Source organism: Gigantopelta aegis, unplaced genomic scaffold (genome assembly GCF_016097555.1).
Source record: "Gigantopelta aegis isolate Gae_Host unplaced genomic scaffold, Gae_host_genome ctg6327_pilon_pilon, whole genome shotgun sequence".
Lineage (NCBI taxonomy): Eukaryota > Metazoa > Mollusca > Gastropoda > Neomphalida > Peltospiridae > Gigantopelta > Gigantopelta aegis.
The window spans coordinates 1-16,208 of record NW_024534962.1 but is presented as its reverse complement, the minus strand read 5'-3'; the positions used below and the strand labels follow the sequence as shown (position 1 = coordinate 16,208).

The 16,208-nt window shown below is 33.0% G+C and overlaps 1 pseudogene; it reads right to left on the bottom strand.

Annotated features, from left to right (window-relative positions):
• Nucleotides 1-101: 101 nt before the first annotated feature.
• LOC121366592 lies at nucleotides 102-6,918 on the bottom strand (annotated as a pseudogene).
• Between the last annotated feature and the right edge of the window lie 9,290 nt (nucleotides 6,919-16,208).

Here is a 16,208-nt window from a genome sequence, read left to right as displayed (position 1 = left end):
TCATTGCTCAGGTCTCTGGACCACTCATATGATCATACTGTGATCTAAGAGGATGTTACTGATTTACACAGGTGCAACTTGGAGATTGATATTGACCAAACCCTTGTAATAAATGAGCTATTGTATAATATGCCATGTAGATTGTAGAGTCAGATAAACCTCTATGAGATATTGTTCATCCCAAGGGATCTTAGTACCCAGACCATAGGAACGGGAACAAGCGTGCTGTGTAACCAGTCCAGAGTGGATTCAAAGTGGTTACGAACATCATCTGAAAACCTAAAAATGTATATAATTATTAGAGTTTTTATTATTATTTTATTAACCTAGGGGTTTACTCACACTCTAAGTTCCTTTTTAATGTTTCCTTTGTCCTGAATCTTTCCATCCCCCTTCTCCATAATCTAATACCTATCAAATACTTCCCCCCCCCCCTAATGACATCTATTGACATCATTATTAACCCATGATCACAAGTGCTACAAACACAGCGATCACCAGATCGTGATATAACAGTTCTCTCTGGTTCTTGATAAAGGACAGCCCTCCTCATTGTCCACCATTAACTGTTGGACTTTCTTCTTTGCAGCCTGCACCTTTCTCTCCTTTATATACTCCTACAGTCAATACCTAAATCACATGACAGATCATATGATAGTATATTCAAGTCATGTGACTTACTCCTCATAAAATCCTTTCATGTAGTGAGTTCCTTAGCTTATCAAGTTGAGCTCGATCATTTTGGATTTACTTTCATCTGATTACAGGCTACCTCTGCAGATAGATCTCCGAGATCAGGAATATTTATAATTGGTACCTGGATGGGAATGAGAACATAAAATGAGACTGAGACTCAACCTTACAGGATCAAAAGGTAAGACCATTTCATCTTTAATTCCATATTTTTCTCTGAAGGCTAAATAAAAAGAATGTTAAAATAAAAAATATGCATAGCTATGAGAAGGACCTTCTTTTTCTTCAAGTCTCTAAGAGCTGCATAATCATCAGGAGCGTCTGAAGGGACTGATGTCACTATCCCAGTACCTAAAGATGAAAGGAACTTAAAGTCATGTAATCATCACATGATCCAACCTTTATCTTCTTTGATAGTTAACATAGGTAATGTTAGAGACATCATATGATGTCAGGGAGCTTTGAGAGGTAGACCCATAATATCCTATAGCAGACTCAATCCCATACCACAATAACTCCATACTCCATACCTGTACTTTCAAATGAATAGTGGTACATATTTACCAAACTCATCTGTAAACTCTTGATATGCCATGTTAAGGGCAGCCGCCTCAGTACTGATATAGACATCACCAGACTTCACTTTATATGCAATATATGTAGCTCAGGATGAATCCAACAGTTTGTCTGACCGTACATTGTCTCTGGACGTAATGTAGCTGCTACCAAAATACATGACTGACCAGATATGATCTGAATATAGCATGCGTGTGTATATGAATGTCCATGTGATAGTCTGTTGACTGACTTGAGTTTCTCAGGGAATGGTTCAATTGCTTTCATTTTAATTAGTGTATATTCCTGGGGCCTACTCCTTCACCCGATGCTCTGTCATGATCCATAATAGGTTGATTGATTGTCCATTGGAGAAAATATTGTGTGCCTAGGAAGGGAGGGGAGGGGGAGAGAGAGGGGGGGGGGAAGGAGAGGGAGATGAAACAACTTTCAAAGCATATACCTCTTTCCAAATTTATTTTTCCACGATCTTTTAAAGTTAAAAAATGGCCACCTCACAAAGGAGTCATAGTAAGGATTAACATCAGTAGTAATAAAGGATCTACGCCAGTCTACCTACATAGGAGGAAGGACAAGAGGGACTACCCACGTACCATTCCCTGTAAATACCTTAAGTCCAAGAGCTGACAAGTCTTCTTTAGCTATTGGAGGGAAGTACTCCAACCCAGTAACTAGCATCAGCAAAAAACTATATTGAACATGTGATAACCATGTGACTATCATGTGATAACATTTACTTAAGTTATATCATTATCTGAAAGACCAAAGCTTTTCATGATACCCCAACTGGTAGACAGCATCGCCTCCTTTAGTTGCCACTTACTCTTAACCTGTACAACCAGTTTATAAGACCAGATTTTGAATGGCGTAACTCACTTTCTTTACTCTCTTGGTAGGATCTGCAGGATCAGGTTGTGATATCTCCTCTTTCTCCTGAGATATCTCAGGGAACTGAGGTGGAAACCCATATTCTGATATTTCACGTTTTAATTTATCAGCGCAGGCCTACATGTCACATGACAATCACATGATCAAACAAAGCATAATTACTTTAATAGGCATTCCAGTACAATGAAAACCAAATGGAAATAAACATCTCTTCCCTTTCAATCGTTGGTAACCAATGGAAAACTAAAACAGTTACCATAGCAACCATGAAATTTATATTTATCACTTACCTCAGCCTGAGAAATGAGAAAGTTGTGTTGTCATGGTAAAATATATAGATAATATATATATATTATTATATATAATAGAGTACTGTTACCTGGGAGATGGTAAAAGTATGTCCCTAAATGAAGTTGTCCATTCATGTAGGGATAAGGAAATGTCACAAAATATTTGTTTTTGTGATCAAAACTCTGGCCCCTTATCTCCTGGCTAATTGTGAGATTAAATAAGTGAGCATATTAATTACAAATTACCTTAGGGGCATCTAAACTCAAATACTCTTGTATCTTTCCATTTTTCTGACATTCTCTTTCTATATCTCTAATAGCATCACGTTTATAGAACTATAATAAATAAAAATATATTTTAAGTATTTATTATAATGAACTTACAGACATATTGACAATAAGAACGAGTTATGAAATATCAAAACACGTGTCAGTTATTTTAACCCTTAGTTATCTCTAAAATTAATTAATTAAAGTTAATTAAGATTTTACCACGTGGTTTTACTACGCTTGCTCTTATGTATCTTAAATATCATGTCTTTAATTTTTTATGAAGCTTCTGAATATCAGGATTTCAATCAATGTATCTATTAACCCCATCAAACCAATTTAAAAATTATTGACAATATAGAACATTTTCACGAATTTTTTGACAGCTTTACTGATTTTGTTGACAGCTTTAAATCATTTCTTGTAGTTTAAAATAAAGTTCAGATTTATTTAAAAAAAAAAAAAACATGTTTGTGTTTGCCCAAACGATTCCTACTCGCTCACCCACTCAGGCTTCCACTTAGGCTCCAGGATTCCCTGCTATTGCTAGCTGGGACCCGCCACCTGGCTTGGTAACCCTCGTCTTTCGCGAGGTAATCCTGGCTGGAGCATCGCCCTAACTTAAAACCAGCCGTACGGGATTCCAAGCTCTTAGGGAATATCGCATTCAGGAACCGGGAACCACAATACAACCAGCCTCTTCTCGTTTAAAGGGAGACTACCAGCCCTATCCTAGTCGGCCTTTCGGATACTCCGTAGAGCATGCTGGTAACCATCTCAGAGGTCTGATGCATTGCAGAACGCTGGCCCACAACACAACCTATCCAAGCTGGTTTTCATTTCCTTTTATATGTACTTACGATTTTGTCTTCATGCTCTTGTGGGGCGGCACTGTGTACGCTTATGAATCTCATTAACGGAACCGATGAATATGATTGCTATCATCGATGAACTAAAAAGACTGTTGACAATTAGTTCTACTTAACCAAACTAGAACAACATTACTAATTATAATATTTTTATCATATCTTAATTTATAGGGCTTAAAAAAAATAAAAATCATTACCTAAACACTCTTCATTATCTAAATTTATAACAGCTCCTTTAGTTCGTCAAGTCCTCCAGCTTTGGATAACTTTCTTCGTTTAATGGCTATTGACTTACCTTGTCGTAGCTATAATTAGCTAATTATATAGGGTCAACCTAAGACTGTTTATATAACAACAGTTTAATACAGAAATGGACATTCATTATTTATGTCTCAATTTTATAAAGAAATGGTGGCATAACTTTTAAGCTTTTAAAAAGTGCAATGGTACATCAAGAGAAAGCCAGATAAATATAAGTTATAAGGGCAAAGTTAAAAATACCAGTCAAACAGTTTTGGATATAATAAATCTATATTATCAGTAGCAACAAGGGACAGGGGTCAACTCCCTCTGGAAGTGGAGATAAAGAAAGAGGTGAGGCTCCATTTATCTCTCTCGTTAGTAGATGTAAGATCTTCAGGTACTTCTAATATTAACTTCTCAATTGTACACTGATCTTGTGAAGGGACAATGTCCGATCTTTGGTAGTTTGTTATACCTTTGCGTTATGATGTCCTATACTCATGAATGACCTGAAATCATTTTCTTCAGACTGACCATATAGTATACAGATAGTATTCATCTCATCTGTTAGGTAGTGAGACATATAATAGATGACATAGACTGTGTGTTGTTTTTCTACTGCCTGCAGTTTTACATTTTAGGTATGAAAAAGTGCATGTACATTTTGTAAATTCATCTGATTGATAGAAAATAGATCTTGTTGAATGATTTTGCTGTATTAACAAGAGTAACCTGTGATTTGATTGTACAAATACAATTTTGCACATACATTAGTGTTACTGATATAGAACCATCAAGTATTGTTTTCTGTGGAGAGTATAATGAAGAGTAGTGTCTATTCTGATATTTCACTATCCCAGACAAGTTTTATAAATGGTACTGCTTACTTTTAATGTAGTTTTCTGAATAGTACATACAAATAAACATACATACAGTGTCATATACTGATGTATGTGTTAGCTACATACATCTTATCTAATTGTTATACTTGTATTTCAACAACTGGCACTCAGTTCTATTAAATATAACAATTGATGTCATAAATGTTATTTGTTTACAATATGTTTGACTAACAAGTTGAAGTCTTTGTTATGTGAATACATAAAGGTTGGCATGTTTTGTTACATCAATAGTCTAAAGAGGGACTCACCACAGCTTCCATACCTAAATTTATATTATACTTAAGTTAGGGACAAATCTATGACTGATCTTGTCAAATAACAGGATTATAGGTGCATACCTTCACAAATGTAGTCTAGAATATTGTCTGAATTATCTAACTCATCAAAAATCAAGTCCTGAAGGTTGATTTTCTTGTTACCCTGTTTAACATAATATCGAGTATCACTCTTAATCATCATTACTAACATGTATTTCAATACAAGCACACACTACTAGTCCGTGTCTTACTGTTGCTGTAATTGCATTTGTTACATGTCACTGTGATAAAAAGAGTACAGATAGCTGATAAAAATATTACCGAATTGTAACCTGTTTCCATCCAATCATTAAAAGTTTTTGTTCTACTACAAAACAACAACTAAGTTGTTTTGTCCTGTAGTCAATAATAATTTAAACATTTCTTCTATATCTCTAATAGCTCATTTTCATAGAACTACAATAAATAAAATATATCTATTTAAGTATATATTATAATGAACTTACAGACATATTGAAAATGATATGAAATATCAAAGACGTGGTCAGTTATTTTAAACCCTTAGTTATTTTAAAAACTAATTAATTAAGTTAATTAAGATTTTACCACGTGGTTTACTAATGGCTGGTCTTAAAACAAGTTCCTGATAACAGAAATAAGAAGAGAGCCTTGTTATCTAATGAGGTAATAATTGAATGGATTTGCATAATAGAATGTTATATTATATGATGGCAACATCACGTGATTGTCACATGATGTATTCATTCTCCTTTCATAGTTTGTCATTGTCTTACCCAACTCTCGTCGAGTACTCCTTCAAACAACAGTCAACCACAAACTAGAGTAAGTACATCTAATTATAATTATTATCATATATGGAAGTTATCATCACAATTATGTATCATAATTGAAATCATTACCATATTTGGAAGTTATTACAATATTTGGTATATATAGGAGTTTTATGGATCTTAAGACAAGTTAAAACAAGTCCACAAAAATTGAACTTAGTAGCTAAGCTGGTTAGTTCATGATGTCATAATGATGTTATAGATGTGGTTGCCATAGATACGAGGTATGAGGGCCCTGAAGCAGTAATTCAAAGGGAATTTAGTCAAAAAAAAAGAGCCAAATTTGTTAAAAGCAGTAAGTCACAATTACATCACCATGACATCATATTGACATCATTATAGACGTTACAAGATACTCAGAGACGAGCTGTTGAAGTATATGGGGCAGACCCTGTTAATCTTCATGTAGCAGAGTCATTTATAGGGAAGGGTACATATCTCAACGTATTCGTTTACCATGGCAAAGGAATGCATGGTCTAATGCATAAATATTATTCTCATTATTTCTTGAAATTACAAGAGGGGCCTCCTCCTGTGAGAGAGAAGAATAGAGAAAGTCATAAGAAATATAAGACAAAGAAATTAATTGAGAGAGGACCCCTCAATATACCAAACTCATTATAATAATCAAACATTCTTTTGCTGATAAAATTAATATTAGAAGGATGGAAAAAAATTTACTATAACTTATAACTAATACTTATAAATTATAACATTACAACATTCACTTTCAGTTTGATTGTGAGGTGTTCTTAAGCACCATTATGAGCGCTACATAGTTAACAAGTAGGGTAGTGAGAGATAAGATGATTTCTTGTTAAATGTTATAGTCTATCCTAGTTGTAATACTTGTCTATATCTAACACTACTACTGGTAATGTTCTAGTTTATTTTAGCATTGTTCTTATGTAACACACACTGTATATTATGTTATACATTATTGGAGTTGGTACAGAAGTTGGTGTTGTAAATGGCATAGCAGCTGGTGCGACATTGAGGTCTGTTGTACCTGTGGCTGGTACAATAATTGGAGGTATAATTTGTGGTTTGGGAGGAGGACTGGTTGTTGGATCAACCATTAGTATAGTGGTTGTAATAACAAGAGGAAATCTATTAACAATGTTACTTACTTGTTTATTTCATCAACACATATAACATTGTTTTTGGGAGTACTAGCTGCCACAATAAATGCATAAAATGAAAATGAAAACTCAAGAATCAAAAAACTGATTAATTTTTCATGTCATATATTAACTATTATACAATATTGGAATTGTGAATTTTCTTCTTATGAGCTGAATCATGTACATGTTGATGATTTCATGTTAGTAATAATCATTATTGTTACTAAATTGCACTGACTTCTAACATTTACTCCAATATGTGAACTAGAGGTAGTATCTATTACCATATTAGAGTCTATTAATGAAGATAATAATTATATTGACATATTATGTATAATATATTATTTAAATAATCAAATGAAAAAATTGAAATGTTCCATCAACTTTTCAAAAATATTGTTTTCTATAACTATTATTAACTAATAAAATAGTTACTTCTCAAAACAAGTGTCTTTTAATTGTGTCCTTAACCAAAATCCAATAACAGCTCCAGCCAGTCCTCCTGCAGCCACGCCCACTTTAGGCAGATCTACCACAACTACTCCTGCAAACAGCCACCACTAACTGCACTAATTAATAGTTTAGTAATCAATGGCTTTTGTTTGCTAGGTCTGTTCTCCATGACTCTACAATCACTAGGATAAGGAGTATTTATCTGGAACTTCCCCTGACAACAAGTACCACCCTAGCTGTAAAAACTATAATTAAGATTTATATGAATAATTAATATGAAGTATATCTTTATTACAAACACAATGAACCTCGAGTGTAATAACAAACCCAGAACTGTTGTCTATAACTTGTTTTATGTTATTATTGTTTTATTCATGAAATTTTTGTATTATTCTTTTGTGTTATTTCACATTTTTTGAAGAATATAGATGACAATAAACAGTAAACAATAAATTAAGTGTGTTGTTAAACAACAACAGTCAGTACAACAAAGAAGTGATATTGGTTTAGTTTAATTTCTTGGTTTTTTCATTTTTTCTTGCAACAGCCACACCAATGGCTGAGCCGAAAATAACTCCTCCCATTGTACCAAATACTCCACCAACTACACCTCCAATTATTGTACCAGCTACTGGTATAACAGATCCTAATGTTGCACCTAGTGATGATGCTAAAGCTATTGTACCTGCAGCACTACCAGCACCAGTTACTACACCAACACCGGCACCAATACCTGCACCAATACCTGCATATTGTAGTGGTTTAGCTGATGGTCTCATGAGATCATCAATAGAGCTGCGTGTTCGAGATACAAGTTCTTTTGTTGTGATTTGTCCTTTGCAACGGAGGACACAATTGTATACAAAGGATTTTAAAAATTCACCAAAAAGTCTACCAATAAATCCGTAGTAGCTTTCTTACACTCATCATCAAGGACTTCTTTGATAATAGCTTAATAGCTTTGATATCTTACAAGCTGGTTTCAATACCTTGATGTATTTTACTTCGGAACTTTCTCAATCTCTCCAGTAGCTGTTCAGTAATTTCAACTCTATTCTCAATTTATTAGGTGAAGAGACTCTTTAGCTAATGCCTTCTTTTTGACTGGAATATTAAGTTTATCTCCACAGAATTCAACAATCAGGTCAGCAATTGTAACAAGAGCTTTGGAATAGAGATCTTTAGACTCCATCTTTTCTTCTCATTGACTTCTTCTATTTGTTTCAATAGTGACAAACCACCTATTTATACTATTTACAAGTACAAGGTGGTTTACTAGGGAAACCACCTCTGTGTAAATTACAACCACACATACCAATGTATCTATGACATCATTATGACATAATTACTATTACTAAATACAACTCTAGTAGATTGACTTTAATTTGTCTTATAAATATATTATTTATAATACATGTAAATAGTCTGTGTTACAACCTAATCTTGACTAGTTAATAATAGCATTTAAAACAATATTAACTATTATAGTTACCAGTCACTTGATCTTTGTTTGAATATTAGTTCTAACGGCAGTTTTCTTTTTAAAAACTAAATCCTTTAAATTGACCAGGGGCTACCTCCTCTTTTAACGTAAGATCAGTTCTTCACTAGATAATGTCTTCTCTTTAAATGAATAATCATCTTTTATCTTTTCTTCCTCATCATCAGATGATCCTGGGTCCTCTTCTTGTACTGGATCATTCTCTGTAGTCCTCCTCTTCTACTTCTGCTGGTATATTTTGAGGTCTACACAATAAAATATTAGTAATGTTACTATATATAGTAACATTGACTGTAATATTGTTACTATATATAGTAACATCAACTGTTCTCATATTGTTTTCATAGTAACATTCATTACCTTATATAGTAGTTATTGTACATTTCCTTTAGTAGTTACTATATATAGTAACATAACTATATATAGCAATATTACCATTTTACTAGTTGTTACTATATATAGTATCATTACCTGACAGCTACAGTAGACCTTGAACCATAAGGATGACCTCGTTTAGCAGGGGGGGGTTTGTCACCATCATCATCATCATCATTAGTGTATGTGGGTGTTAAAAGTGGTCGGCTACTTAGCTCCTCCTTTTCTTTAAGATATTGTAACATTGATCTTGTATACTATCTTCTATGGTTCAGTGGGTGTGGTCAATGGAACAATGGCTCCTTTAGCAGTTTTTTTTTTTTTTTCTTTTAAATGTACCAAATGTGGATACCGTAGCCAACAGGGCCCGTAGTGGTGGTGTGGCTTGAAATCAGGAGGACACTCCATCCCATTGAAAAACTATAATTGATAAATGAGATGAAAACGGTCAAAGGTCACTACATACCTCCATGAGGACATTATGTAATATTTTGTTTCCATCAGGTGAAGTCAATTGTTGCCATGGTGATGGTGGAGGAGGAGGAACTGGACCCTATCATTATAAAACAAGCAATTAAGTATTAATAACATGTAACTGACCTTACTATGGGAGGTGCTAAATGTTGAAGACCACTCCTACTTTTTAATGGCTCATTCACAATTGTCAGTGTTTGTCTGCTTTTTTAAGAGATGCTTGTTTTGGAGTTAATCCTTTCTTGTCTTGTTGATATGCTGCTAATGAGAGAGGACCCCTCAATATACCAAACTCATTAATAATCAAACATTCTTTTACTGATAAATTAATATTTAGAAGGATGGAAAAAATTTACTATAACATAACTAATACTTATAAATTATAACATTACAACATTCACTTTCAGTTTTGATTGTGAGGTTTTCTTAAGCAACCCATTATTGAGTGCTACACTAGTTAACAAGTAGGTTAGTGGATAGTTAAGATGATTTCTTGTTAAATAATTATAGTCTATCCTAAGTTGTAATACTTTTTTAAATATTATAGTCTATCCTAAGTTGTAATACTTGTTAAATATTATAGTCTATCCTAAGTTGTAATACTTGTTAAATATTATAGTCTATCCTAAGTTGTAATACTTGTTAAATGTTATAGTCTATCTTAAGTTGTAATACTTGTCTATATCTAACACTACTACTGGTAATGTTCTAGTTTATTTTAGCATTGTTCTTATGTAAAACACCTTGTATATTATGTTATACATTCTTGGAGTTGGTACAGAAGTTGGTGTTGTAAATGGCATAGCAGCTGGTGCAACATTGGGGTCTGTTGTGTACCTGTGGCTGGTACAATAATTGGAGGTGTGATTGGTGGTTTGGGGAGAGGACTGGTTGTTTGGAGTCAACCAGTAGTATAGTGGTTGTAATAAAAAGAGGAAAAACTATTAACAATGTTATTGTTTATTTCATTGACACATATAACATAACTATTATATTTACTGATATTGTACTGCTTACTTTGCTAATAGTTACTGTGATACTATATTGGTTTAATATTTATAATACAATAAACATAATAAATCATAATATTATAGCTACTATAGTCTACACAATTCAACATAGTATAATGTGTACATCATTACTAACAATACATAAGTGTATAATACACACTAACCAGCTAATTTACCAGTACTTGTAACCAGGAATGTTTTATATATTTATTTTGAGTGTGTCTAATCTCCTTAGTAAAGCAAGCAGTCTCAAGTTTATTTAGTTAACATCATAACATAGAGACTAGCAAATGTAACCATCAAGGAGAGACCACAGAGGACATAAAGGTACAAGATGAATTGTGAAAGAAGTTCTCTTAATCATGTCATGATGTTGCTTCAAGAGATGGTGGATATAACATATGATCATGACCTTATCAACATGATAGATGTAGCTAGGAGAGTTCTTAAAGAAGTAGAAAAGAAATAATATGGGAATACATGTTGGTTAGTGATTGCTAGACAAAAACTGATCAGTCTTAGATGTACAACAATTCAAGGTGAGGAACAAGTGTGTAACCAAACTAGAGTTGCTGTTCATAATCTGTGGGAGCCAGCAAAACATACTGCAACTTTCATTGACAAGTTATTGTGAAATCTATTATATGTCTTGAGTCAGTTTGTCTGTTATGCTATTGGAAATATTTTCTGGAACCAATTTGTATCCATTGCTAACGTTATAAGTATAGAGAGAATGTATCTTTTTAAACCACTAGTTGCTGCAGGAGCTAATGAATCAATTGGGAGAATAATTGGTACATTTTGGTACCTGTACTAGGAGTTGTACTGCATTAGAATATACTGCAAGAGGATTTATCACTGGATTGTTTTTTGGGTGTATTAGTTGTCACAACAAACAGCATAAATAAAAATGAAAAACTAAGCATAGAAAACTACTTATTTTCTGTCATATTTTAACTATTATACAATATTGGAAGTTCATTGTCATTGTTATATATATTATATATCGATTATTCATATAAATTGTTAATTATATAAAAAACTTTTTTATAGCTAGGGTGGTACTTGTTAGTCAGGGGAAGTCCAGATAGTAATCTTTATTGTAGTGATTGTAGAATCATGGAGAACAGGGAAGACAAGAAATCAGTTGATAATATAATGAATCCATCAGTTAAACCATTACTTGGTTCAGTTATTGAGCACTGTTGTAGGAGTAGTCGTTGGTAGCTATCTATCTAAAGTGGGTATGACTCAGCAGGGAGGACTAGTTGATTTATTGTTGGATCATTTGTTGGAGTTGTAGTGTCCAGGTCAATTGATAAAATAAGACATAATTAAGATACTCTCGTTTTGGAGAAATAACCTTTTTTATAATAGTCACAGGAATAATAATTCTGAGAAGTTATTGACATATTTCAATTATTTCATTTGATCAATTAAATAATATATATTATATATCTGTCAATATAATCATTATCTTCATCAGTTGACTCTAATATGGTTAATAGATGGTACACATATTGAAATAAATTGTTGAAAGAGTCCTACAATTTTTAAGTAACAATAATGACTTACTAAATATAGTAACATGAACATCATGATTCAACATAAATAGAAAACAAGACAAAATGACACATCTTGTTCAACACAAGGGCTTCCCAGGGAAATTTACCTTATGTTTGTAACTGGTATAAATTAAAGACAAAGAGAAGGAGTGTGTATTTAGAACAAGATGGATCACAATAAAGGTGATCTTTTAAATGCTATAATTAAGTTAATTGTTGAGATTGCTGGAGACAAGTATGGTGTTTCAATAAAAATAAAAGCTGCAGCTGAAGAAGCCTCAGGCAATTGATTGATTTAGGAATAGAGATTACTAAACAGGTGATAGAACAAGTGGCAGCTTTTCTTATCAAAGTGCAACAAGGTGCTGAATGGCTTTTAAAAAGACCCAAGATGCTGTCTATGAGATATTGGAGTCTGCAAAAGCTACTGCAGGATTTATTGGCAGATTAGTTAATCTGTTGTGCTCTTTGGAGTAAATTGTGTTCGATCTTGTCTTGGACAAATCACGGGACAAGAGCTCATTAACCAAACACCTCGATCTGTATGTTGACAATATTATGAATCCAGATAGCAAGCCACTAGTTGGTGTGCAGCATCTGGTGCAGTATTGTAACTGGTGCAGCTATTGGTCCGTTGTACCAGAATTGGTACTGGCCAGTTGGAGGGTTAGCTGGATTTGTCATTGGATCATTCTTTGGTGTGACAGTTGCAAGAAAACACATAAGCTTTAATGAACTTAACTATGTAATAACAATAATAGTAATAAGATTAAATTGATTTTTGTTTTTGTATATTATGTATTTACATGTAGTTTCAGTTAAATATCACTTTAAATGATAAAGTGATAGTTTTTTTTGATATTAACAGTAGACATCTATTACAAATATTGTTCAATAGTCACAACACTTATTTATACTCTTTAAATAATTATGACCACTCTGTGTAATTACTGCCACACATACCAATGCATCTATGACATCATAATGACAAAATAGACTACTACTAAATACTAGATTGACATTAATTTGCAATTGTCTTATAAATATATTATTTACAATACATGTAAATATCTGTGGTTACAAGGGATAGCAACATGCCAAATAAGGAAGAGATCTCTTCAAAAATGCCAACTTTTGAGCAAATCGAAACATGTTTGTATGTGTCATGATGAGGTTGTTGTAAGAGACTTCCGATCCTGCTCTACCAACAAAGTGAGCTCAAGTACATTTCTCAGGAGAATGGACAAAAAACAGCATCTGGCAAGACATTCTTTTAGCTGACGATGGTTCTGGAGAAACAAATAGTTTATATTGCAACAGACACTACATATTGTATGAAGGTTGATACAATCTACATTGATGGAACTTTCCAGTTTCATGTGTGCCCCAAAGTTCTTTTTCAAACCTTTCCATACATGCATTTAAACAAGTCAAGCAACCTACTAGTTTATGCTTTCTTGCCAAATAGATCTAGGGCTACTTACAACAAAGATTGTTTCGTATCATTCAAGAGATAGCTCACAACCTACAATTACAATTCAAAACTGAACAGACTGTGCAAGGTTGCAACTGACTTTGAATTTACCATAAACACCAATACAACTGAATGTTAGTCCAACATCTACATATCAAAGATGCTATTATCATTTCTTTCCTGCCAGGCAATTATGAGAAAAATTCAAGACATTGGTCTACAAATCCAATCCAAAGAAATATGGAGCAACTAAAGTCATTTGTACGTAGAACAGCAGCTCTTCGATGAATTTATTAATATTTCGAACCCACATCAAGTTCTTTGTAAATGAATAATAAACATTTTAATGAGAAATAAGAAGTACTATTGTATTTAAAATTTCGAGTACGATTCATGGAACACCACTGCTCAATGAATTTGACTGTCCTCTTCTGTTACTGTCTGGTCATGTGTACATTTTTACAACTTCCTATATCATACACCAGTATCTGTTTGTCCATGCTTGTTCTGACTCCTGTAAATTCACGTCAGATACTTCTACATTTGAACATGATATGTTCCATATACTTGTTTTATTATAATAATTATGGTATAAGTAACAATGTAGTTTTATTTTATAATTTTATTTCTTTCCTATTATGTTTACTCATTATCATTGTTGCAATAATAATTTTTTGTGTAAAAACAATTATTAATATTTTCAGAGTTTGTCAATTTTTGCAACCACAGTAAAAATTATGGATGGCAATGAATCTCGTTATAATACCGTATCAGGTATGTGTCACAGATCTGACGTCAAAATTTACGAAGCAGTCTGTTGCCCAAATGTGGAATCATTATGACGTGTCTGCATTGATTCATATATGTGTCATTCATGATTCATGTTATACGCTTGGGGTGTGTAGGCTGACCCGGAGTAGGCGAACGCGGCATAACTCATGGAGAACACTAGAATCATGAGAGACACTCTAGTTGATAGGACACCATTTTATATTATAATAAACCATCATCTAAACCATTATTCGGTGCAGTAATTGGTATTCTTACATGAGCAGCATTCATTGTTACTATATAACCTAAAATGGGCGTGACTGTTGGAGGACTAGTTGGATTTATTGTTGGATCATCGTTGGAGCGCAAGTGTCCAGTTCAATTAATATAGTAGAACATAATTAAATATACGCGTTTTGAGAAATAACCATTTTATTAGTTGTAATAGTATTTATAGAAATAATAATATTGAGAAGTAGATTGATATTTCAATTATTTTATTTGATTAATTAAATAATATATATATAATTAAAATATGTCATATAATCATTATCTTCATCAATAAACTCTAATATGGTAATTAGTATTACTCTCTAGTTCACATTTTGGATAAACGTTGAAAGAGTTGTAACAATTTAGTACCAATAATAATTGTTTCTAAACAAAACTAGTAACATGACATCATGATTCACCATAAATGGCAGCACTTGTTCAACACAGGCTGTCCTAGGGTTGATGATGTCATAATGATGTCATAGATGTGTTGCCGTAGAATATGGATGTATGAGAGTCCCTGAAGCATTAATTCAATGGAATTTATAAGCAGCCAAATTTTGTTAAACAAAAGTCATGATTACATCACCATGACATCATTATAGACGTTACAAGATACTCAGATTGAGAAGACAGTTTGTTAAGAATCACAGGGTAGAAAGACAATTTTGTCATTCGGGGGCACAATATGTGAACATTTTAACATTGTTTAGTTTAACAGTGAAGTAAGTTCAATAACACCAAATAAACCTTCTGTCCGTTTACACTGACAAAAATTTTTAAATGTTTTTACATAAAATGTGCATCTACCAGGTGTAAATTGTATACGAGGTAGGGATTGAAAACGTGTCTAATCTAAATCAGTTGATTGTGAAAACCATCTCACAATATACCAAAAATATTGGGGGGGGGGGGGGCACGTGCCCCCTGTGCCCCCCCTGTTCACACTACACTTTGAAGTATATTTGGCAGACCCTGTAATCTTCATGTAAGCAGAGTCATTTGTAGGGAAGGGTACATATCTCAAACGTATTCGTTACCTGGGCAAAGGAATGCATGGTCTAATGATAAATTTATTCTCATTATTTCTTGAAATTACGATAGGGGCCTCCTCCTGTGAGAGAGAAGAATAAGAAAGTCATAAGAAATATAGACAAAGAAATTAATTGAGAGAGACCCCTCAATATACCAAACTCATTATAAGAATCAATATTATTTTACTATAATTATATTAAAAGGATGGAAAAAATTTACTATAATTCTAACAATATTTATAATCTAAATTTAACATTATAATTTCATTTTTAATTTATTGTAAAGTTTTTAATTGGGCAATTTATTAAATACAT